At 41.6% G+C, this 27,184-nt stretch overlaps 1 long non-coding RNA gene and 1 pseudogene across 1 annotated transcript; one reads left to right on the top strand and one right to left on the bottom strand.

Annotated features, from left to right (window-relative positions):
• Window positions 1–650: 650 nt before the first annotated feature.
• LOC120096799 (small nucleolar RNA SNORA48) lies at window positions 651–780 on the bottom strand (annotated as a pseudogene).
• Window positions 781–6,584: 5,804 nt separating this feature from the next.
• LOC120096580 (uncharacterized) lies at window positions 6,585–22,434 on the top strand. The gene is made up of 3 exons (XR_005493184.2): window positions 6,585–9,586; window positions 19,637–19,707; window positions 21,105–22,434. It is a non-coding gene; the product is annotated as an uncharacterized LOC120096580 (long non-coding RNA).
• Window positions 22,435–27,184: the final 4,750 nt, after the last annotated feature.

Here is a 27,184-nt window from a genome sequence, read left to right as displayed (position 1 = left end):
GAGAGGTGCATGGCCTACTCTCCTGAGGGCTGCCAGCAGTGAGAGATGGGTCCAGCTCTCCAGAGTGCCACACCCAGGGATGTGGCTAGTTCTGCATGGCCTCTGGACATCTATGTTGTCCCTGGCAGCTGCCCCGACTAGGGACATCCCTGTATTCTCTGGTGGTAATATGAGCCACAGACATTGACACCAACCCCTGCCACTGTGTAGCCACAGACTCAACACGGCCCTCAGCATCAGCTCTGGCTAGGACTTCACCATGGCCCCAGGTAATGGGGCTGGTCACTCACAGTGGGCTCCTCATCATCACCCTCAAGTCTCCTTCTACCTCTCTTCACCATGCGGAAGCTGCTCCACTTGTCTTTCCCATCTGACCAGCACATACTCCCAGACCGTAGTAGCCCAGCTGCAGGCTGTCCAAGTGACTGGTGAGCATCTGAACAACATCCCCCATCCCTGCTGCATGGAGTGTCAGCAAACTGGTGTCTGTGGCTTGCCTGGGCCATGCAATGGAGGGCAGGTCTGAGGGTGACATGACAGTCCACAGGTCTTTGTCTTCTTCCTCCTTCTGTGCTGTGTTGCCTGGATTTGATATGGTTTGGTTTGGTTTGATTTGGTTTGGTTTGATTTGGTTTGGTTTGATTTGGTTTTTATGAGTCCTAGACATAAAACAGCTTTGTCCACCAAGTCAGGCAGAACAGAGACTGGCATCTTCTCTGCCCCTGACTGATATAAGAACGCCACTACCAACAAGGTGTCTCTTTGTCCATTGCTGGGGGGATTGTAATGCCTATTTCAAAAGAAAATTCAAAGATATACATGTATCTCTCCATTAATTTTTAAAAATAAGAAAGGAGACGAATCTGTTAGGAAGATGGCTCAGACACTAGCCTGCTTGGTGTGCAAACATAAGAACCTAGGTTTGATTCCTCAGTACCCACCAAAAAGCCCAGTGTGACAGCACACATGTTACCTCAACACTGGGGAGGCAGAGACAGGAGGATCCCTATTTCTGGACGCTCCGTGTAGCCAAATTAGAGAGTTCTAGGCTCATTGAGAATCCCTGTCTCAATGAACTAAGAGAGAAGGGTCAAAGAACACACCCAATATCAACAAACATACAGGAGGGAGAGAGGGAAGGAGGGAGGGAGGGAACAAGGGAGGGAGGGAGGGAGAGGGAGATGGAGGGGGAGAAGGGCAGGGAGAGAGGGAGAGAGGGGGAGAGGGGGAGAGGGGGAGAGAGGGGGTATAGGAAAAGGAAGAAAATGGAGAAGAATTCACCTATTTGGAGAAAACTTCAGGATTTGAGGTAGAAGTTTCCTGGAAATGAAAAGGGGTTCTGATCAAGCTGTTCCCAACAACAGCTAGCATCAGACTGAGCACAGTGTCTCATTTATCACATAAAAAAATATAAAAATAGAACAAGCTAAGTGTGTGGGATGACATCCCTTCTAAAAGTCTATTCTAGTGAGAACACACACTACTTTGAACTAAATTCTTTAAGCAGCTATGTTTCATCCTTTGCGTTAGTGGGTAGAATACTTAGTGAATAGATTGACTGTGGGAAGCTCCTGCCTGAGAGTGATGCGTTAACTGCTATTGTATGAGTGTGTCTTCTGCTTGATATAGCCTTGAATTGTAAAATGAAAAGTCAATTCATAAATTATTTTAATCTCTTTTTTCTAAAACCATTTCCTTGTTTGCATCCATTTCAAGAAAATCACTGTGTTGCTGGAATCATGACTACTCATATAATTGGGCTCCAGTGGTAGTGACCATCTAAAAGTTTAAACATTAGAGAGTGATGGCCCTCCCAGTGGAAGCTGTGTGTCTTTCCAAACACTTCTACCCACAGCCTGATTCTTACTGATCTGACTTTGGTCACAGGTTTACCCCAAACCTATCACAGTGATGGGGGTTTCTGATTGGTCAGTATAGTCTCATCTCACAGGCATAGCGTTGAGAAAATGTCTGCCTCCTGCCTCACACATTACCTCTCCCCTCTTCTGTATCCCCTTAACTCACCCACATGTATCGCATGGATTCAAAAGGTAGAAAATTATAACTGCAGAGCCAATCAGGTGAACGGTTTGAATGTAGGCCAAATAGAAATTGAGGTGAAACTAAGCTTGGAGTGTTATTTGTGTCGGTTCACACTCGGCATGCTGTGAGGGCTAAGCAGGCTGCTGGAGGGAAATTATTATCAATAGCATTACTTAACTATCAACACCACATACAGAACTAAGCAGCCAGGCAGGATGAACCCACTGGTACAATCATAGCATACTTTTATGGGGTTAACTAACCACCTTCTAATTGGATTTAATGCCCAGTCCACAATGGGAATTAATTTTCAGTGCTATAACGCTGGTCAAAAGCCCATGGATTGGGAGGTAATAGACCTCAGTGGGGAAGCTGTTGCAGTTGCTTTTCTGAGTGGACATGATGTGCCTGTCAAATTGTCTTCTAAATGATATTTAAACATAAATAAAAATATGTTTGTATCCAGAGAATAGTCCCTCTGGCAGCTTGGTCAAACAGTTCATCTCACAATGATCATCAATGACTGCAGAGGCTTATAACTAGTCACAGCACTAAGCACATGACTATTAAATGACCAGGGACTGAAAGAATATAAGACCAGAGGCAGATAGAGAATGGTACAGAACCTTGAATTCCAGATGTGACATGTCTGTTGTGTTAACTTGCAGCAGCTGTGGCTGCCTGCGCAAGGTCTCCATGAGTTGGGCACAACACACTGTGATGGACATGTGAGGGGCTTAGTGCTCCCTGGGGATTTATAGGTAATGGCTCATGGGGATGCAGAGACACCTTTTTCTTGACGGTATAATATACCCATGCTCCTGTAGACAAACCTAACTGAACTCATATTACCATATAACTGAAGGGGGCTGGTTGAGGAGAGGAAAGAGAGGGAAGAGACAGGGACAGGAGACTGAGGAGAGGGAAGAGGACAGGGACAGGAGACGGTAAGAAGCTAGTGAATTCGAGCACATTGACTATGTACATATATGAAAATGTCATAACCTATTATTATGCATAGTTAATGCATGCCAACAAAAACACTTAAAGACATGCATTTGGAAGTCCAGCTCTTGAGAGGGAGAGGCAGAAGGATGAGGTATTCTAGGCCATTCTTGGCTACATCAAAAGTAGCTGGGTTAATGAGCCCTACATCTCAAATTTAAAAGAAAAGTTACAATTAAAAACCCAAAGCATTGCTATTGCTCTCCTTCTTTCTCTTCTAATTTATATTTAATTGAAACAAGAGAGAAAAATTCTGAAATGAGGTATCTATGACTTTTATAAATAATACTTTAGTAACGTTATAAATTGAACCTATGTACTCTTTATAAATCTTGCTTTCTTATGAAACTAGAAATACAAGATGTTAGTATACATATACACGAAACAAAAATCTGTAAAGATAGTAAACAGCATTTTTAAAAGTGTCCCCAAATTTCATGAGCAGCTACCTCTAAGAAGACGACAGAGTATGGATCACAACATAGAAGTCCAGGAGCTGTGAGAACACACTGCCTATGTTCCCTGTAGCAAGATAGGCCAGGTGTAAAAGGCCTCACTCTGTTATTATCTAATTCTGTGTGTATTGCAATGTTATCTTGTGTGTTTAGCTAATTAAAAGATATAAATGCAGTGACATGGCTTATTTTGGGAATTTTCCAACTAGGAGTTACAGGCTTTAAAAGGAATGTGGTTTGACTGGAAATCACATTATCTGTAGGAAGGTATAAAAGGCTCAGTGTTCTGTATTTTCTTCACGTTTTCATTCTGTTTATTGTCAGAACCACCCTGGTTTGATTAGTAAAGTGGAACTGAGTTAGACAGAAGGCTACCCTCTTCTCCTGCCCCTCATTCTTATCACCGCCCTTGGCTGTAGGACTGTTAAATCTTCATGACAGGTCCACAGCAAGCCAGGGAGTCTCTGGTGCCATGGAGCTTAAGTGGAAGCTTTGGATTAAATGAAATAAACAAAATAAAAACAAAAACAAAAAGCTATACAGAAAAACCCCTCAGAGCCCCTGTCAGGCATACTCTAGGATCTCAGGGGATCTACAGCGGATGAGACAACATGTTGTAGATTTACATATTGAATGTTCATGCTGCAAACTTCTTTTTGAACCCTGGTCCCAGTGTGATGGCACTAGGAGATGCATCTTTGGAAGATATACCCTGGTCCCAGTGTGATGGCACTAGGAGATGCATCTTTGGAAGATAATTGGGATCAGATGAGGACACAAGGGTGGGGCCCTTATGACGTAGGTAGATATTTTTACAAGCAGAGACACCAGAGTCTATAAGCCAAGAAGATGGCCATAGTTAAAGAATGGGATATTCTAGGGTCCAGAACTCTAAGAAAACAACTCTGTTGTTTAGGCCACTCCAGCTCTAATATATTGCTGGAACGATCCGTTATTAATACAACGATTAATATATATTAGCATGCTAATTATATTAATGCAGTGATTAATTCTATATAAATATGACTAATGATGGTGAATAATTAGCATTACAGCAGAAGACTTTATAGTCCTGGTCATATATAAATCTTCTCTTTCTTAAAACAAAGCTGGCTTGCTAATTCATCCGAGGTAGAAAATCAATGTTGTTTGTAGCAGTCGAGGCAACTTTGTGCACAACATGACTGCAAGGAGCTTTGCAAATCCTGCCTTCTCCACACACATTTTCTAGTTGAGCCTGTTCAACTTTTTTCTAGCCAGAGTATTCTCATCTACAGAAGTAATTGTTATTACTACTCCAAGAAGAGCTGGTGACTACCTAAGTGAGGAGCTAGCACCATGCTTGACCTCAAGCCACGAGGAAAGATGTCAGTGTCTACATAGCACCTCCATGGTCAGAAGCACATAGTCGCTCTCATATTCCATTGTCCAAAAGTCCTTAAAACTGCTCAAAACTGTGTACCGAATGAATAAACAAGTCAAGAAATGAGTAAATACAGGGGTTCAGAAATCTCTGGCAAATTATCTGCTAGAATAATGTTGTCAGTGTCCTCTAGCAAAGGTCACCAAAACCACCACACTGAAGCTGAGCAAAGTTGGCTTGCTATCCCCATAGCCAAGACAAGCATTCTCTACGATGCACTATGAGGTAGCTGGATCCTCGGCAGTCTCAATAAGAGAGTGTTATAGAGGACTTACTGGATGTGAGTTTGTACTGGGAGACTTTGGAAGAGGATTTATGGAAGCAGGGATATCATCTGGATTGGATGCTATTGGGAAGTGAGCATAAATCTATGATTACTTGAGTCCACATGGAGGCAGGACTACACTTAGGTAATGACTGTAATTGATCAGTAACACTTGCATCAAGCAGAAGAAGTGAAATGAATACTAGCTGGACTGTTTTGTCTATAAGGGAATACCAGTTTGAAATCTCCAAGGGCCAAACACTGAAATAAATGGAAAAGGCTAGGGCTTTATTGGAAGGTTGGGGGAAGAAGCAGATGTCCATGAAAGAGGAGAAGGAAGAAGCCATAAGAACTTTTCAAATAAGACACTGAGAGGGAAGAAGGAGGAAGCAGAATGGATATGGAGAGCCTCATGGTATGGTAAGAGTTAATATAACAGCCAGAGGGCTATTTGGAACCATTGAGCTACCCCAGAGGCAACACACACTGCCTACTGGAAAGGCATTGACATCAATGTGAATGATTTAGTGAATAATTAATAATTGTAAGATTAATATTATTCATTATCATCATTAATTTTATTATTAAATAACTGTCTTTTTTTTTTTTTTTTTTTTTTTTTTTGGTCCACTGCAACTGAAAGCCTTCAGCAAAGCACATTACGTCATGAGACAAAATCCAAGTAGCTCATTCCTGGTGTGGTGGTTTGAATGAGAAATGTCCCAATAGTCTTGGGTATTTGAACTCTTGGTCGCTAGCTGATGGTACTATTTGTGGAGATTTAGATGGTGCAACCTTGTTGGAGAAATAAACTGAAAGATCCCCAGAGCTGGGAGACCCTCACTCAAGAGCTACTAAATCAGGAGAAGGGTCGGGTCTTCAGGTCCTCATTATTTTTAAAAGTTTGTCAGCATTGATGAAGCATCTGCATTTGAAACACCTCTGGTTAGACTTGGGCCATTGGTTTCCTGGATTGCTCTCTGCAGGTTGTAATGGCTGGAAGGGACAGTAGGGGCTTAAATAAACATCACAGCGGCAGAACAAAGAACAGTTACTCCCACCGGGTGATAAGCAAAGTAGTTCTCTTTCGTTTTTTTAACAATCTGAGTCAGCTCCCGCTGCTGAGTTTGGGGCTAATTTAAAACTCTATTCTCAAAACTACCTAGGTCTGATATTGAGATTAAAACTTCAGGCCACTCCCAGTTAACTCTCTCAGCTTCCTGCTTGGCAGTCAAGGATGTGATCGCTCAGCTTGCTCCAGCTGCCAAGTCTTCAGAGTGATGCTATGCTTCTCAGCCATTGTGACTCTAACCTTCTGGAGCCACAATACTCTCTTCCTTCCACAAGTTACCTTGGTGATGGTGTTTTATCACAGTGACAGAATAGTAATTGATATGCCACGGCTGCATCAGGAGGCAGGTTCAGTTAGAAATGTGAGCTCTTCCTCAAGATCGGCTGCAAGGCCAGTAAAGCTTCTTCCTGTGTCAGCTCTTTGCTTGTGCTCATTAAGTAGTACTAAGATGTGTTGAGGGGTGGGATTAGCCTATTTCGTTGCTAATAAAAAACTATCTGAAGCTGCATATATTGTAAGGAAAAAGGTATATTTGGATCAAAGTTTAAAAGTCCAAGATTGAGTGGCTCTATCCACTCAGTCTCTGGTGAGGACCCCCGTCTGCATCACACAGTGGCAGAGAACAAATGGTCACAGGGAGAACTGTTGTGGTTTGCCCTGAAGTTATCTGTATTTTGATGCTAATTCCACTGCCCCAAGGACAGCTGCCTAGTCAGTACTCAGGAATCAGGTGACTTCACCAGAACCTTCTCCCCATTGAATTTGTAAAGTACAGGTGAGGGGCAGGTACAGGATAGAAGGAGGCCTGTCATTGGAGGAGAAGGAAGGATGGGCGGGAGAGAAGTTTGAAGGAAGAGGAGGAGACGAGGAGAGGAAGAGACAGGAGAGAGGAGAGAGGGCAGAAGCCATGGCAGGGGATGTTAAGATTCTTCTCTGTGTATTTACAGGTTGTTATCAATATTCCTAAGGGATGGATGGTACCGGGCTATGTATGTTTAAGTGGGCAATTATATCTTATCAATTGGATCTAAGATTATTGTGTCGTGTGTTCTTTTATTGAGGGTTTGAGTGTAGGAAAGTGTGTGGCTGGGATGTGTTTCCACCAAGATATCTAGCAGATATCTAGGGGCACCACAGTGCAGACCTAGCGGGGTAAAAGACACCATACTTATTTATTTTTTATATTTTTACAACAACAGAGAACTAGCTAATGTGGGATGGCATCAATTTCTAACAATCCACTCTAATAAGAATAGCTTACTGTGGAACCCTAGGCTCTCCACAGTGTACAGGAAACTTCTAAAAAAAAATGAACCTTTGGGGGTACTCTCAGATCGTACCAAAACCACAGAAAGGGGATACCCCAACTCTAGAAAGGGAGTATTTAAGGAAGCTGAGTCAAAGTGTGGTAGGGGAAAGGCCAGCATCAGTCTATCTCCTGGCTCACTGTCTGAGTATATGAATAAGAAAACCTACAAACAGGAGCTGAACTGCCACCAATCTTCAGAGCACTGAAACTAGAATAGTCCCCTCCTGCCGCTTACTCTTTCTCAAAACGATCAATACACACAAGACGTGCCACCTCTGTGTAACCAAGTAGAAATTCTATTCTATTCCCAAAGTATGCAATGTCTGGGGCACAATAAATCATATAAGAGCTTAATAGCCCATGAGATCCCTCTAGAACCTGTCTGCTCAGTATCACTCAAAAGTAGTCCTTGTAGTCTGCCAGGCACTTTTTAATGACTTTGGAGTTTCAGCTCATTAATGTTAATTCAACTGAAACAGATCACAGACATATAATGAAATTTTGAACGATTCTCCTTAGCTGAAATTTCCTGGCTCAAAAAAACTTCGTATTTTTCAAATTAGGATAGAACTCTGCTTCACTCTTAAGTGAATGCTGATGTGTTTCGCTGTGTTTGTTAGTTTTTTTTGCCAACTTGTCTCAAGCGAGGCTCTTCTGGGAAGAGGAGAATGAACCTCAACTGTGAAAATGCCTCTGTCATATCGTCCTGTAGGCAAACCTGGAGCCATTTTCTTGGTTAATTATTAAAGTAGGAAGACTCAGCACACTGTGGGAGGTGCTATCCCTGGGCTGGTGGCCCTACGATATGCAAAATATCAGGCTGAGCAAGTCATGGGAACAAGCCCGTGAGCAGCACCCCTCCATGGCTTCTGCTTCAGTCCCTCATCAAGGTTTCTGCCTTGAACACCTGCATTGACTTCTGCTAATGATGGGCTATACCTGGAAATACAAGAAGAAATAAACACTTTTCCATTCTAAATTGCCTTTGATCATGATATTTTTATCATAACAATAGAAAATAACTAAGACAATTGCCTATTTTAATGTCTGACTCTATTTTAGGATAATGGCCACAGGTCCTGAATATTTTAAAAGAAAACTTCATATGGTATACTCTAAGGAGATGGGGAAATATTAGACTTTTTAAAAATGGGTGATATAGTGCTCACTCTTTGAATCTGGCTTCTTAATCAACTGAAACAGATCATAGATATTTCTATGAAATATTAAATATAAGCATATTAAAATTCTTAAATATTAAAATGTGATGAAATGTGCAGCTTTTACAAACTTCCTATTTTTCAAATTAGGATAAAATTATGTACTCTTAAGTGAAACAATGTTATGATGCTTTCCTGGTTAGACTTTTGTCAGCTTGACACAAGCTGGAGACACCTGGGAGGAAGGACCTCAATTGAGAAGATACTCTCTCTTGCCAATTTACGAGCATGGCTTTTCCCTACATTTTATTTCCTAAGGGCTTTCAAAAGGATATTTAAATTATTAATATGTGCTATTATATCATATAATATCATACTCCAGAGAAATGTTAAAGTGTAAATAAGATTATATGCAGAGAAGAAAATGTAAATTGTATTATCTTTGTTATCTGTAAGCTAAATACAGGTAATGCATCTGTGGCTTAGAGAACACGGAAGTGCTGATTAAAACTCAGACTAAATGTTTTGGCATCCTGCAGTCAAGGAGTCAAATCCCACATCCTTTATTCTCTTGCCACGTTGCTATGAAAAGTTGAGCAGACTGGATAATTTCGTGTGAAATTCTGTAATATTTGTTCCCTAGTCTGTCTAATGGGAGCAACACCTTTGCATAAGCAAGATGCTAAGTAGAACACCCGATAGATGGCAGGTACTTGATCTATATGTCTTCTTCTCTCTTCTGGGCCTTTCTCCCAGGGATCCATCTGACACAAAGGGCCTATCTTCTCGCACAGCTCAAAATGTTGCCCCACCTTCAACATGCCACCCTCACCTGCAAGCAGTCTTCACTCTTGGTAAGATATAAAATGCATTTGCTATCAGAAGAAGGCATAGGTAGATGCCTTCTCTTGCAGATCTTCCTCAGTCACTCACTAAAGTATTAAGCCCTGAGTACAGCTCTCTATGATGCTTGAAAGGCATATATGTCTGTATACAGGTACAAAAGTCCCTTTCCTCTACACCTCAGTGAAGAGTATACAGAAGCTCTGTGCTTACCCAAGCATGTTCTTACATTAAATATTTCATGTGTGTTTCTGTAGTTCTCCTGCTTTCTTTGATCCACTACTGTGATTCCATTTTGAACTGTACTTGTACACTTGTAAGCATTTGTACAGTCATATGCACTGGTACACTTGTCCTCAATCCTCCTCTAGACTGTAAGCTTCTACAAACCAAGGATCTCACTAATTGATGCCTGGGGGTATGCAGAGGCCCTACCCTTTGCAGACCATGTGTCCAATGAGTGTGTTCACTGACTAAATGAGGGAACGAATGTGGCTTTTGATTAATTCAACATTGAGATTGGGGAAAATGTCTTATCAATCACATAAAGAATGTTCTTCATTTGTAGACTTTATAGATTGATATGCATCATTTCTTCATGTTACTTCACTAAACTGGATCGTTTGGATTTTTAAAGTATTTAGAAAATTTAAATTTCTTTTAAACTCAATCCAATTAGTTACTTAATTTTGTGTGCACATGGGTATGGATATGCCATAGTGCACATGAAGAGATCAGAGGACAGCTCTTAAGTAGAGTAGGCTCTTCCCTGCCACATCGTGAAATCTAGGAATCTAACTCCTGTCATCAAGGCTTTATGTAATGTCTCTCCCCACTGAGCCATCTCACTGGCCCATGCTGAGAGATTTTTTTCAATGGTTAAATTACATAAGAAGACACTAGCTATCACTGTTTCTTCTCTTTTTACAACATTTTTATATATGAAAACCAGACATAAATGATACAGTGTAGAAACTCAATAGTTCATGGTAGATAGGCAATTAAACTATGACTAAAATTGGATCTATTACAAAGGACTAACATTAAAAGCATAGGGAGAGGAGAAGAAAATGTTGGGTTTCCTATGATTAACTAGAGATCAAGAAAACTGTTGTAATTTTAGGAACTAAAAAAAAAATGGATGCCTGGGACCTGTCCTACCTTGTCAGAAAATATTGCAAATAGAACACACACACACACACACACACATACACACACACACACACACACACACACACACGTATGCATGCACACACATTCTCATTCATAGAAAAATTATTCCTCCATTAAATGTCATGTTTTTGTTGCATGTAGATGCCAGGGAACTAGCTTTTTATGAATCTTGCTCAGTACAACTTCTATTTGAAAGCCTGTGAGTGACAGGTTACAGAGGCCTGGTGTAAGGAACTTCAGTGTTCCCATGGGAATCTCTAAATTCCCACACCCTCTGAGTTTTGAAGGTCACCATAGTAACAGCTGTGCACATCATTGCTCCAATGCAGATAGGCCACAGCTGTAAGCTCTGCCAGGGATCCAATCACACCCTGACTGGGTGAAAATTAAGTCATGGCCTCATTCCAAGTTTTCTGAGAATCTCTGAGTCTTTGAGCTCATCCCAGGAGAAATAATTAAAGCCACACTGACTTGGGTAGCATATGGGACAGCAGTATGTCATTAGCTGTTTTATAGTTCTAGAGTGACAGACATTTCTGAGAGCAGCTGACCAAAGCTCTCAGGTGCAGCCCTTCTGTGTGGCCCAGAGGAAAATGTACTCAGCATCAATGTCCAAGACTGAGTCAGCTTAGCTAAAGGGACTGGCAAAGCCCCATGGAGTGAAAGTACTAACCACGCCTTTTGTGATGAGGCTAGGGCCTTAGCTGAGTGCTGTGCTTTCTGCTAAGCCCAGGCTCTGGAGTGGAGGTTCTGACTCCAGAACCTGAATAAATGTCCCTGGACTGTCTAATTCTGACATTATCTGAATGTAATTGGGAAATGTACACTACAGAGATATCCAAGTGAACAGGAAAAACCCATCAGGCTTTTCACACACACCCTTCCTGATGATCTCTCTGTCTCTGTCTCTGTCTCTCTGTCTCTCTGTCTCTCTCTCTCTCTCTCTCTCTCTCACACACACACACACACACACACACACACACACACACAAACCTCTCATTGCAGAAGGGATAGATAGTGGAACAGTTTTCATTTCTCAGGTATGTCTCATAGAGATCCTCTAAGTATCAGAACTAGTATATCTAAAGACTTTCTAGTTACCACCAACTGCTTCTCCCAGCATATATGCTCAGGTTGAGCACCTAATAAATAAAAAAAATCATATTTGATGGGCACCATAGACACATATTAATATTTGAGAGTGTCTCAGCCAACATAGATATTCAATGTATCAGGCAAGATCTGCATCATCAGGAAAGATACCCTTCTACATAAACCCAGGCATATGAACTCATGGATTCACCTGGGACAGTATAGTATGTACATGGGTGGCTCTGTCCTGTCATGGCTCAGAAGCTACCCCCCCTTGTCTCCTTGCCCCCATTACTTTGAATCTTCCTTCCTTCCTCATGGTATGGCAGCCCGAGCTAGCCCTCTGAGCTCTGCTGCAGTGGAAGTGTGCAAGCTTCTGTCAGTGTCAGTAGGTGATATCATGTCATCCAGAGAGTGAGTTATTTGTCTCTGAGACTGCAACACGATGAAGCTCTACAAGATGGTACAATAGTCAAGATGCTTAAAGCTGAGGACAGAGAAAGATAACCCAAAGAATAGCAAGAAGTAAACTCAAAAGAAGGAAGACAAGACAAGAAAGGAGGAGACGGGGTGTGGAGGTCAATTCTAAAGTTTTAATTATGAAGGGTCCTTCTGAAGGAAGTGATGGTTTGGTGAGAAGCATCCTGGATCTAAGAGCAGACATGTGAAGATTCAGGTGGCCCCTCTTTGCTTTCTGATGATATGATAAGCATCATGACCAAAAGCAACTTAGGACAAGAAGGATCTATTTTAGCCTGTACATTATAGTTCATCATCAAGGAGAGCCAAGGACAGGGTTCAAAGCAACTTTACTTTTCCTGAACAAAGGCGCTCACATTCCAGTCTCCTCAGTGGTTGGGAAGTATTGATGATGGATGTCCTGGTCTGCTTTGCTCTCTCCGATGTAGTACGACTGACTGAGCATAAGTAGGATTTAAGGACCACTTTGTCCCCCTGGGCCTGACAACAGGCCAGCTTCTTTGACAGGGGGTTTTAGGCCATCGGTATCTATCAGTACTTTTCTTAGTGTCTGGCTGAGAATGTACACACGGTTGGTTGCAGCTGAGGGGACTCTGGGCAGGGGAGAGGTGACGGGGGACTCACTCCCTGGCTCAGTGACACCAAGGTAATCTCAGGTCTTCAGGTTGATGTCTGATGTGACCAGTGCTCCTAGTTTTTCTGGGTTAAAGGCAGGAATCCAAGCACCTGTGTGATCTATGTGGAGTCCTTTCTCAATACCTGTTCTTAGACTTATCCATGCTGTAACTTCCAACTTAGAGACAGAGCCCTCCAACTGCTGAACCCTCTGGGATTCTCTGGAGTGCACAGGATTCCTGATTCTTTACTTGCTTTGCAGAAGGCTAAGTTGCAAAATGTCAACTTATGTTGTAAGTTCTTACCTATATTTGTTTTCAAAAATATTATTTACTACCTTTCCTCAAAATAAAAGTCAATGAACAATGGAAGTGTAGGCCATTTGTTTACAGATATAAACAGTTCTTGGGAGCATATTTCTATGTGGTTTTCATTTTTAAATTGTGTATATGTGTGATTAGTGTATAAGCATCTATATTTTAGTATGTATACAGATATGCATGCATGTATGTATATATGTATGTACACACATGGATATATCATATTATCGCTGATGAAATTGTCTCTCTACCACCACACACATCTTTTATAAGTTTTTTTTTTTTAGATAAAAAACCCAATCACAGAAAAACACACATGGTATGCACTCATTGATAAGTGGCTATTAGCCCAAATGCTTGAATTACCCTAGATGCACAGAACACATGAAACTCAAGAAGGATGACCAAAATGCGAATGCTTCACTCCTTTTTTAAAAGGGGAACAAGAATACCCTTGGCAGGGAATAGAGAGGCAAAGTTTAAAACAGAGACTGAAGGAACACCCATTCAGAGCCTGCCCTACATGTGGTCCATACATATACAACCACCAAACTAGATAAGATGGATGAAGCAAAGAAGTGCAGGCCGACAGGAATCAGATGTAGATCTCTCCTGAGAGACACAGCCAGAATATAGCAAATACAGAGGTGAATGCCAGCAGCAAACCACTGAACTGAGATCGGGACCCCCGTTGAAGGAATCAGAGAAAGGACTGGAAGAGCTTGAAGGGGCTCGAGACCCCATATGTACAACAATGCCAAGCAACCAGAGCTTCCAGGGACTAAGCCACTACCCAAAGACTATACATGGACTGACCCTGGGCTCCAACTGCATAGGTAGCAATGAATAGCCTAGTAAGAGCACCAGTGGAAGGGGAAGCCCTTGGTCCTGCCAAGACTGAACCCCCAGTGAACATGATTGTTGGGGGAAGGGTGATAATGGGGGGAGGATGGGGAGAGGAAGCCCATATAGAAGGGGAGGGGGAGGGGTTAGGGGGATGTTGGCCTGGAAACCGGGAAGGGGAATAACAATCGAAATGTAAATAGGAAATACTCAAGTTAATAAAGAAAAGAAAAAAAAATCCCACTATGGACTCAGGCAAGCCTTGATTTCATTATATAGCCCACACTGGCCTTTAACTTTTGACAAGCCTTCTCTTCTGTCTCCCAACTACTAGGGGTACAGGAATGTGCCACCCTGCCTGACTATAATTGGCTATAATTGATTTTTAAGAAAATTATTTATTTACTCTGTGTTGTGCAAGAGTGTTTGGCTTGCATGTGTGTGGCGTGTGTATGAGACAAATGCTATGTGGTGCTTGTGGAGGTCAGAAGAGGGCAAGAGTTGTGATGCCATGTGGGTGTGGGGACATAAAATCTGAGTCCTCTACAAGAGTAGTAAGTGCTCTAAACCACCGAGCCATTTCTCCATCCCCTATAATTGCTATCTTGTGCGCTATTATTATAATGGAATTTAAGGAGAGAGCCAAGAAGAATACACATGACTCATGGGTTCACTGGTTTTAAGAAAAGCTTCCTCATCCCCACACCCCCTTGCAGACCATTTTCACCAAAATCCCATATGTCCTATGGAAAGATGAGTCACGTTACAGTCTTCCTATGTTCAGAATCCTTCAGAGTTCTCTAGTTCACTTTGAGTGACGTGAGAGATCCTTCTAGAGTGATACAGCCCTGCATTCCTCTCTCCACTGCCTCTATAACCACTCCGCCTAGGACTCACCATGGCTCAATATTAGAAGTCCATTCCCAAAATGGAAGGGCGAGCCTCTGGTGGTGAATCAGGATCAACATTTGGCCTTCTAAGAAGAGTTGATTCTAGCATGTGGAACCATGCATCCACTTCTCCCACCACCCTGCCTCCTTGCTCTCCACAAGATGCAGGAAATGCATCCACACCAAAGACTTTCCTTCTCTGCCCAGCCTGCCTTCCATCAGAGCTTCTGACTCAGCTCCCTCAAGCATCCTTTGCTCTGTGAGCTTTGCCTTGACCACCTGCTTTATAATAGCAATGACCACGAGTGCCTTCCTCCTTCTCCCAACACTTGTTTTTATCATTCTCTGTGGCATTTATGAATATTTAGCATTCTGAGTATTCAATTTTTATGTCTTTGCATTTTTCTTTGAAACACGTGTCAATGAAGACACTCTATTTTGTTTCATGCTAGGAATAGTACTTGCACATAGAAAATGTGCAATAAATATCAGTTTTATAAACAAATGAATATGAGAATTAAACAGTCTTCTCTTTCCAAGACTTAAGTTAGGGAAGTGTGTTAAACACCATGGAATACCCTGGCCAGAAAGATTTAATCTATATGAGAAGTCAATTCCCAAAATAGAAGGGCGAGTCCCTGGTGATGAATCAGGATCAACACTTGGCCTTCTAAGAAGAGTTGATTCTAGTATTTTTTTTTAATCTGAATCTATTTTTTCCCCATCTTTATTAACTTGAGTATTTCCTATTTACATTTCGATTGTTATTCCCCTTCCCGGTTTCCAGGCCAACATCCCCCTAACCCCTCCCCCTCCCCCTTTGTATGGGTGTTCCCCTCCCCATCCTCCCCCCATTACCAACCTCCCCCCAACAATCATGTTCACTGTGGGTTCAGTTTTGGCAGGACCCAGGGCTTCCCCTTCCACTGGTGCTCTTACTAGGATATTCATTGCTACCTGAGGTCGGAGCCCAGGGTCAGTCCATGTATAGTCTTTGGGTAGTAGCTTAGTTCCTGGAAGCTATGGTTGCTTGGCATTGTTGTTCATATGGGGGTCTCAAGCCCCTTCAAGCTCTTTCAGTCCTTTCTAAGATTCCTTCAACGGGGGTCCCGTTCTCAGTTCAGTGGTTTGCTGCTGGCATTCGCCTCTGTGTTTGCCGTATTCTGGCTGTGTCTCTCAGGAGAGATCTACATCTGATTCCTGTCGGCCTGCACTTCTTTGCTTCATCCATCTTATCTAGTTTGGTGGCTGTATATGTATGGGCCTCATGTGGGGCAGGCTCTGAATGGGTGTTCCTTCTGTGTCTGTTTTAATCTTTGCCTCCCTATTCCCTGCCAAGGATATTCTTGTTCCCCTTTTAAAAAAGGAGTGAAGCATTTGCATTTTGGTCATCCTTCTTGAGTTTCATGTGTTCTGTGCATCTAGGGTAATTCAAGCATTTGGGCTAATACCCACTTCTCAATGAGTGTATTTTTTCAGAGTCTAAAAATGTCTCTAAGTCAACTACCTAGCTTCACTTCCATGGTATTAGAGCACAGAGAACAGTAGAGAGCTACAAGAGTAGGGACGGAGTCCTTTTAAGCAAGCATGAGATAAAACAGCAGGATGAATGAACACCTGGATCGTGGAGAGCATAGGCATGAATCTGATGCTTACTCATGGGACCAAGTGGGACCTGTGCTTGATAAAGAGTGTTAGAACCAAGACAGGGCTGATCCAGGACTAGCTGGCTGGGTTCCCCTTTCTGCTTGACCTGTGAGAGATGGAAACAACTTTCACAACACCTGTATGCCCTTGGGATCCTAGACTAACCAACCATAACAGAACTGAGGGATGGAAATAAGGCAGTGGAATGGAAGGTCAGTAGATTTGAAGGGAGCATCCTTGTACCTGAGTGTTAACAGAGATGCTTCTGAGGAAAAAAAAATGAGACTTTGCCGATTATTTCTGTGAAGCTGGAAAAACAGGCCACACTGGCTAGAATGTAAGAGAATGATGAAGGTATTTGGCTTTGAGACTTACTCTGATAATTAATTCCCAAGCATCTAGCTATGCCCAGCACACGGAAATGCTCAAAACATGGCTGTATTATTAGACCAGTAGTTAAAGAAACAAAATTATACTTAAATGCCCACATTGTTTAAAAACTAGGTCAACACAGGTTTTTCAGTTCCTCCTCACAGGCAAATGTCAAAGTTGGATGCCATCCATGAGGCACCAACGTTACATCATCAGTGTTCTATAGGCAGAGGAGAGAGCTTACATCACTTCTAGGGAACTCACATTTGTCATTTAATTGCTTTTCCTAAGAAAATAAAACAGGCCTTCCTTCAAGTGACTGTTAACTATATTATCACAACTTTGAATTCAGTCCCTCTTCTGCATTAACTACCTCAAAGGCATTTTCTGCAGCTCAGGGAGATAGGGTTTGCCAGTGAGGTGTAAGTGAAGCTTTGCTATGTTGACTATTCTTTGGCTCCAGGGCAGGTACCTCCAAGGGATAAAGTAACCCTGACATCTGGACTCACTTCCATCTCTAAACTGGAAATAATTCACCCAAATGGCCCATCCCTAAAGTTCTAGAAGAGTCTGATATAAAGGACTCTGTGGTAAGACAGAAACATGGGTACATCGAGAGCTCAGATTTCCTTACAGGCATTACTAAATCTGAACTGGCTGAGGGGCAAAAGGCCATGGATGCCACAACCATTATCCTGTCTCTATCAGCATTGTGTCTCCAGCAGCATGCACCCTGTCTCCACCAGCATGCACCCTGTCTCCACCAGCATGCACCCTGTCTCCACCAGCATGCACCCTCTTTCCACCGGCCTGCACCCTGTCTCCATGGGTGCCATGTCTCAGTGCCTTACTCAGATGCAGGCTAAATGAAATGGGCTATTTGGGAAGTGCCCTGAGGTTAATATTAAGGTTGTTATAAATATTCAGAAACCAATCAATCATAGGTGCTTTTGAGTTGGGGTTTGAATCTTGTGATAGCTGATGCATTTGTCTTTATCTGGTCTACAGAGAAGTGTAAACAAAAGCATCCTCTCTGCAGGTAGCCCTGGCTGAACTATGTCTTGCCATACAGTCCAGGCAGACTTCAAATTTATGGCAGTCCTTCTGATTCACCTTCCACCATGATGAATTTCTAGGTATAACCCATAACCTTCTAGAGAAGTCTTAACACCTTTCCTGTTTTTGTCTTCAAGTGTTATAGATTTAGCAAGTCAATTAAAGACATTGGTTAAATATGAATGTATAATAAGGAAGTAATTCTAAAATTCATTGGCTCTTTTGATGAGTCAATCATTGAATTTAATTTTAATCCCCTTCAAATAATTCTTCATATTTATATTGGAGGGGTCGACTCATTTTAAGACAATAAGAAATTGGAGAGGTTTTCTTCCTTCCTTCTGTCCTTCCATCCTTCCTTCTTTCCTTCCTTCCTTCTTTCCTTCCTTCCAATGCATTTATTTGTTTGGAGCAAGATACAGGGAAGTCATGGTGCTTGCGCCATGTGGAGGTCCTAGAACACCTTGCAGGAGTCAGTTTTCTCCTTCTGCACTGGGTTCCAGGACCAGAACTTACATCATCATCCTAATGGTAAAGGGCCTTTACCACTAAGCCAGCTCAGTGGCTGGAGAGGTTTTGTTGGCTTGTTTGTTTTCTCTTACCAAGCCCATCAAGTAGAAGGAAACGAACGCTTCATTTGAGAATCCTATCTGAAACTCACTTCAGGATAAAAGTTCTGGCCTGTGGTTTCCTAGGTGATGCAGATCAGCAAATGGTGTCAAGAGTTCACCATTTGGGGGCTGGGGATTTAGCTCAGTTGTAGAGCGCTTACCTAGGAAGCGCAAGGCCCTGGGTTCGGTCCCCAGCTCTGAAAAAAAAAAAAAAAAAAAGAACCAAAAAAAAAATAAGAGTTCACCATTTGTGGAGAGAGCTCCAAGGAAGAAGTAGAATAAGACATAAGTGAAATTCTGAGAGATCTTTATTGGGGGCTTAGCTGACCACTTTGCTGAGGAACAAAGTAAAAACTCAGAGGCTAAATATAATTTCAGGTATAAACAAATTTAAGTCCAACTTAATAGAAGATAGATGAAATCAGAAGAACGTGCCAATTGGGAGAATGTTTGTTCCCAACCCTCTGTTCCTTCTCCTAGTTTCAGTCTGAGCAGAGGTTACACCTCTCACTGACTTCAGACTTGAGCATGTATCTTTCATTTGCCTTACTTGTCTGAAATTAGATGTAATAAAATCATGCTCACCCAGAAGTCTTGATTACTTGGGTGTGCTTTGCCATCAGGAGGCATAGCCTGGTAGCTGCTACTCACAGAACCAAAGACACAAGGACCACACACCGATCTGAGCTACAGCCAGAAGCAGGGAGCCTCAGAAGAGTGAAGTCTTAGCTTCTGTCTATGACTTCAGCAAAACCATCATTGTTATTGCAGATACTGGTTTTAGAGTTTGTAGAACAAGAAAAGGCCAGCATGTTTAGAGCAGGATGCACAAACAAGAAGAATGCTGAGAGTAAAGACTGGAAGGATGAAGGGACCCTCAGGCCACTGAACATTCAAATTGGAAGCATCCTCTAAGTTTGATGTGAATTTTAAGGTTTATGTTTTTAAAAATATCCTTCTAGATGCTGTGCAAGGAATAGAGCACAGGGGGCAACATGGGCAAAGCAGGCGTTAGATGCTTCAAATTGTCTAGGTGAGTGACAATGCTGATTGGGTTCAATATGGATGGTGGAAGAAGTGGTTTTTATGTGACAAATATTTAATAATTGAGTTACCAGAACTTGAGACCTTGTTGGCACGCTGGAGATGGGATTGCAGGTTAAGAAGGATCAAGATATGAGTAGAATAATTCTCTAAATGGTTGGCTCCTACATATGGGCTCTGTGGGAGTCAAGAGTAGCATAATGTAGCCTTCCATGTGCTAAAGTATTAAAAATACTTTTTTTAAATGGACATCATTTTAGGAGGGGATTGAAACTACATTAAATGCTGATGATCTCAGTGGCTGTGTTGGATAAGAAATAACAAACTGGGTGTAGTCAAACCCAAGAGTATCGGAGCTTAGAAAGCTAAGGCAAAATGATAATGGTTTTGTGCCAGCTTGGAGTGTGTAGTGAGTGGGTCCATGCAAGGAGGAATAAAAGGAAGGAAGAAAGGGAGAAAAGGAGTGGTAGAGGAAAGGAGTGAAGGAGAGAGAAGAGAAAGGAAAGGAAAGAGAGAAGGGAAATAGTTGTATATATATATATATATACATATATATATATATGAATACTTACATTGTGTATCTTTTATACATACACACACACAAACACACACACACACAAACACACACACACACACACACACACACACACACACTTTTAACCCTGAGTTGGACTACCTTTAAAATGTACTAGCGTCCCAGGTGTGTCTTCCTTGCAGCTCTGACTTGAACTAGAAGGGCACTTTTCAAAAAAGTAGACAAGTGGCTAAAATAGTACAAGGAATTTATCGATGCATTCATAGGAACAGAAGCCGATACCAGTCTTTAAAGTTTTAAGCGTGGGTATCTAGAAAAATAGAACTTCATAGGACTAAATTCAGGAGGGAAATAACACCAGGTTTTAGCTTTAGATGTGCCATACACTTAGTAATGGCAGAGTAACAAGGAAACGAGAGAACTAGAATGATAATAATCTTTACCAGCATGCACTCTGTGGGCCTTCCAGTTATTGGATGGTATCTATGTACTTCCCATGTCCTACTTTATTCAAGTCACATTAGACAAACAGATAAACAGAAAGCTAACAACTGGGCCCAGGGTGTCTTAGAAACACAAGGTGTGTGCTTCAGAAGCATCAGCTTCAGGCTAATGGAAACCGTCTAATTCCACAGCTGGAGCTGATGAAAGGAGGAGGAGCTGTGTTGAGCTTCACAATTCAAATGCATTCCCAGCTCTCCACACTTTCTCTAGTTGGTCTAGAACTGCTTGGTGGGACACGCTTGTATCCAGCGTACTTTTCAAAAGATTATCATTTAGTGGAGCATCAACCTTTTATACAACCGTTCACTCAACCTTTTATACAACAAACGTTTTTATTGACTGACCAGGCATGGTGTTGGAAGACGAGAAGAAACTAAAGAACAGCCTAGTGTCTTTGCCTATGAGGAAACATGCCAGCCCAGCAGAGAAACCAGAGGCACAAGTTTGGCCTCAGAGTGCAGCATGGGGTGACTGTGGCACACATCACATACTGTCAGTATGTGACCTTCAGTAAGTGCTTGAAAAAAACAGAACTGCTTGTGTTCTCTTTACCCGAAGTCAAGAAGACTGTATTACTTTATGGGGACTGCCACCATAAACTTCAAGCCATCAGGCAGTATTTTACAACAAAAATAAATTCTCTTATACCTCAAATGAACAAATATCAAAACCAAAGTGTCCAAAGGCCCCAAGAAAAGAATGCTTTTTGGCCTCTTCCAGCTTGTAGCTCTGGTATTCTCTGCTTGTGGCAGCTAATATCTGCCTCAGCTCTGTCTTCATGTGATCTTGCTCTCTATTTTCTCCTATACTAGTGGTTCTCAACTTTCCTAAAGCTCTGACCCTTTAATACAGTTCCTCAAGTTATGGTGACCCCCAACCATAAAATCATTTTCATTGCTACTTTCATAACTGCAATTTTGTTACTGTTAGGAATTGTGTTGTAAATTTTTGGAGATAGAAGAAAGGGGTCACAGGTTGAGAACCAATATCCTACAAGGTCCTCATCATTGCATTAAGTCTGTCCTAAATTCAACAATCTTTAGCTAATTGTATTTGAAAGAATCATGCTCCCAAGTAAAGGCATAGTCTAAGTTCTGAGAGTCACATCCTGAGAGGGAACAAGATAAAACATTCAGGACCAACTGGCGGTAAATGAACTTTGACTAACTGGGCCAATGGAAAAGTTGGAGCTCTCAGGACTGGACACTCACAGGAAACAAAAATCCAATCCAGCCATTGCCTCTCCCTCTGTTGCTCATCCATTCTGGTCTGTCTAGGTCACCAGCATTCTCTCCTGTCATAGACTGGCCTGTCAATAAAACTTAATGACAGAGCCCTGACAGCATCAACCCCTGTATCCTTCCAACTTCACAGTCAGAAAAGAACAAATCATAGCACCCAATTTTGGCCAGGAAATCTTAGGACTAACTGTGCTCCCCCCAAAAAGAGAGCTATTCGAAAAAGAAGTCTTGGAAAAGAGATTTTGTAAACATATTCTCTTCAGAGACTCCATAAAGGAATCAAAAGGACTAAAGTTGTTACCAAGGTAAAGGGTCAAAAAGCAGTGTTTTGACTTGAAATATTTCATATCTATTTATAAAAGGAATTGTTGTTCTTTTGATAAAGTAACAATCTAAAAAATCTTAAAGCATTAGGACCAAAATCAAAGGGACCAATTAATTTGACTGATGGGGAAATGCAAGCTAGGCATCCAACTTTATGTCTAGGATAGAATAGAACTTAGCTTTTTTAAACTAAAGGCCCCCATGGACTCTCTATGCTGAACTCCATACATAGGGTTTGAATAGTGAGGGCTGGGTGACTTTTCCCCTGGAGAGCAGAGAATGAATATTTTAGGCTTTATAGTTCAAGGGGCAAATTTAAAGATATTATGCCACATTACCATAATCATTTAAATTATAATAATTTAAGAGAGTGAAAATCCCCTTTCCTAGCTCAAAGAGAGAACTGAATACAGCTGACAGACTGCATTTGCTTTGGAAGCCCCAGCTTTCCAACCACTGGGTCCTTCAAAATCATCTCCTTAGCAGACTAGGGTTTTCCTTAAATCCATAACCAAGTCTTTAAATTGGTTCCAGCCACAGCAGTTGAGCACTTTTTCTTTTCCCCTTTTCCCCTAAGGAGATGGGGACCAAGGAACAAGAAACAACTGACCTGCAGTTCCTCAGCTCTAGTCTACATCTAAACACAAATGGAAACACAGGTGCTGACTCCCAAGCCCAGATCTACATCTCTATTCCATGACAACTCTTTCCGATCCTTTCTTCCCAACTGAAACCCAAAAACTTCTCCTCAGCCATATAGTGAGTCTCTCTCTAAAAATTAAAGAGAATGATGTAACAAACTTGAACATGAACTATGACAGTGATGGCAAGAAGGGAGTTGGTCTGTGTGAGAAGTACATATTCAAGGTATCTGGTGCTACAACTCCGTCAACCTCCCAACACCCCCTTAAATGGCAATAATACCAATAATACTGAAACAGCTAATTGTAACATAAACTGCACACCCACACAATACCACTGCTGCATTTTAAAGCATTCATGCATCTAAAAAAAACCCTAAAGGAGAAAATATATATTTATATGAATATATATATATATGCATACATATTGGAAGATTTGTTTTTATGAGACAGCATCTGCATACGTACCAAGGCACATCACATGACCTAATTCATTTGTCATTATTGACGCTAGCGTTTAAAGCTTATAATTTATGACTGCTGCATGCCTCTATAAATTAAAATAGGGAGGGTGTCCAATCTAGCTCATAGGAATGGAGTTCCACCCATGAAGGCAAACACTCAGACATGGAAAGCAGCCAGCGTGGCATGTAAAAGCTTTTGTGTGATAATTTCTTGTGTTTCTTGGCATAAAGCAGATTGATTCCATGACTGACACCTCCCACCGCCCTCTCCAGAGGGTGATTCACTCTCCTCTGTTATGAATTTTGCCAGAACCTCATGAAGACCCTGTACCTGGTACCAGATGCTTACCGTGGGACCACCACAGAGACAGAGATCCTTGCTGGAGTGCTGCTGACTGCTCTGCTACTGACAGAAAAAAAAATAGAAAAAAGAGTCCAATTCAAACACTAAATATAAATAGTCCATTTTAACACATCTAAGCAAAAGAAGCAACATTGTTCTATTGACAGTAAATAAGCATCCAAACTGTTACCACACGGTTCCAGCCTTCTACTTCACTTAGTTCAAAATACTGTCTCTTCTGCTTAAAGCCCCAGCTTTTGAAACTACATAATAAATAAATCAAAATACATAAAAGAGAAATGGGGCTAAACCCCCTCTCTTAATTCAAAAATCAAGCCAAAACAGCCATAAGACTCCATTTACTTTGGAGAGCTTTTTAACCTCCAGTAAGGATCTTCTGTCAGAAAGATCCTGTTTAGGACCCCGTTTCTCCTCTTTCTTTTTTCTCTATTAGGTCACCATTTTGCTAAAGCTCCTTTTGTGTGGTTCAACTCCTCTCTACAGGGTATCACACTCAGCAATTCTCTACTTACCCCCAGCAAAACACCAGCCAGAACTGCAACACATTTAGCACTGATGAACATGGCCCCCATTCATCCTGGAAAGTGTGCCTCCAAAACACCAGATGACCTTTGGAAACATGTTCCAGACTGTGGAAAGGGCTGGTAGACTCCACTTAGAAGATCATTAGCCACTGCAATTGTTTCTCAGCTCTAACTGTACATCAGGAATCCCCAGTAAGATAATGGGAAAAGGGATGTGCGAGCCATGCCCAACCCTGGACCAGTGAATCTTCCCCTCAAAGGAATGCAAGAATGCTTCTCTGTAGTAGGAGCTCCATGTGTGATTCTACAAGGAGTGGAACCCACAACCCTCAGCTTCCTCCAGTGGAACTCTAATATGTACTGCTGTACAGTAACTTCTATGGAGCCCTGAGGACAGATGTGTCTCAGAATTCAGAAATTGCTTGTATATTAAAAATGTGTAACATCCTCAGAGTAGCCCGGGGCAGCACCCCATAATCAAATGCATTAACATTCTGCAGCCAAGCAAACACACATACCACGTAGGATAAACAATGTCTATAAATAACCTTAGCTGAGGTCAGACTTTGCTTCCAAATGAATTAAGAAACTTTTATTTTCCATTTCAGTGCTTGAAGATATGAGTGAGAATTTCTACATTCGGGTTAGTCAGATTGTTTCTTACCCCAGATCCATACACTTAGAGTCTAACCACAGAATAGGGAAAGGGGCATGTCAAGAGTTAACCATAGCAGCAGCAGCCAGTTCTCAAAGAAGGCTTAGTGGCATACAGATTCTACAAATACCAATACACTGAGGTACAGCAGTATCCCAGATAAGTAAATTTACAGGCCTACCTAAGTGGGTAATAATTTAAAGGTAATTGTGAAAAAAAGAAAATACTACAGGAAGGAAGCAAGTAGTTTCATGCTCCATCACTGACTACAACTGAAAATGGGTTTGAAATGTACCCTGATTTGGTTTTGAACCAATGAGAAAAGAGAAGGAAGAGGAAGGCATTGAGAGATGCATAGCAGATGCACGGCAGTAACAAAGTGTCTCTGAGACAGAGAAATTAGAACTGCTTCTACAAAGCTCCATGGACCCATGCTCCCTCCCGTGGGACTCACAGCCTAAGGAACTTTCTCTGCATCTTCTCCTGTGCCAGCCCCTTACTCCAGCTCCCATCCTGATACCAGCTAAACACTGTACGAGCTGCCTCTAAATCTATTCCACTGGGGCCAACCCATCACTGACCATTTTATCAACTGGCCATTTGCCTGAGCTGTGACATATCGTTTGTTATGAGTTCAGGCTTTCCCCACTTTTAGGCTTCAGCTTCTAATCAGATTATAACCTATTTTCATAAACCTCACATTTTCCCCTAAACGCCTACTATAATGCCTTGTATAATTTAAGTTTCCAATAATTTGGTTTCATTTGACACCTAAACCTAGGTTATCAAATAGTATAAATAAAAAAAAATCAAGGAAAGTATGACTCTCCATTTTTTTCTCTAGTTGAAGATGAGTATCCACATGACCTACAAAAGGATTGGGGATTATAAAACCCAAAAGTGAAGGTCCATTCTAGAAATCATTTTACCAAAAATATGAAGTCTAAAACACAGGTCTTCCCTGAATCCAGATGAGCTATTTTATTTGATTCTTGCAAAGGTAACTGATGAATGATTCCCCAGGTAATAGAAAGAAAACTTTAAGCTATTTAAACAGAAGTCTTAATTAGACTAACAGTTACTATAAAGGGGCATGTTACTGCCAGCTCAGCAAACAAAACCAGAACTGCGTACACAGCATGTCATCCACAAAATGACACATCGAGAGAGATGTCATCAGCATCCTGTGCCCCATTTTTTTACATAACATGAAGGACATGACATTGCAGCCTATGCCCCCATTCTTTGCTCTATATCTCATGAAAACATCTGGCATGGGGAGGAACATGTTGGGTGCTCACTCCGAGATCCACAGGGAAATCTAGATGCTTGCACAGCTTTGGTAACAGGGCATCCTAGAATTGGTCAGTGAAACTGAACGGGGGTTTGATTGGAAGCAGAACATCACTGAGTAAGATAGAATAAGAATATGCTATTATGTTGTTATGTGGAAGAGAAAGACTCAGGGAGACTTGCTATGGGAATCTGATTGGCTGTTGAAAATGTGAAAGGTTATGAGCCAAAATGGAACATGAACATCCAGCAACCTACAGTGAGAGCCTTGCTTGAAACATGAAGGTGAATTCTGAAATATATATTTTATCCTAACCCTGCTTCAAACATGCCTCCTTAGAAATCCACCCCAGCCTTTGTTTTGTTTTTGTTTTTTTGTTTTATTTTGTTTTGTTTTTAATTAAACCATGGAAGATGGGGGAGGAAAAGTGAATTGTTTGTTGTTAATGCCTTGATGACCTTGAACTCAATGATCAGATAACCAAGCTTCTAAAGAACTAAGAGAATTGACTCAACTGAGGAGGCCATAATAATGTTAAGCTCTTTGAGATGAATCCTGACACACTCAAAGTTGGGGGTCTGTGCCTCTTCACAGATTCGAGCACCCTGAAGCCCCAATGCCCAAAATAACAAGTCTTGACCTATAACTCACCACAAATACTGGGTTCCTGGCAAGAGATTCATCAACTTCTCCTTGGATTCCTGTCCTAAGCATTTATCCTGGTAAGCCATGAACTTCTTAAAATAAATAGAAGTGGAAAACAGCACAGGTCAAGGACAGAAAATGAGGTCTCTACCAGACATTTTCTGTCAAAACCTGCCTTTTCTACAGGATTTGAAAGAAGCTATTGACAATCCTAGAAAGCCTCCCTAGTTGAGAAATCAGGGTCACGGTGTTTTTGTGCAGTCTAAAATGCTAAG

This window comes from Rattus norvegicus, chromosome 14 (genome assembly GCF_036323735.1).
Source record: "Rattus norvegicus strain BN/NHsdMcwi chromosome 14, GRCr8, whole genome shotgun sequence".
NCBI classification, from domain to species: domain Eukaryota; kingdom Metazoa; phylum Chordata; class Mammalia; order Rodentia; family Muridae; genus Rattus; species Rattus norvegicus.
Note: the sequence above shows the minus strand (reverse complement) of the source record. Positions and strands in the feature narration are given on the sequence as shown.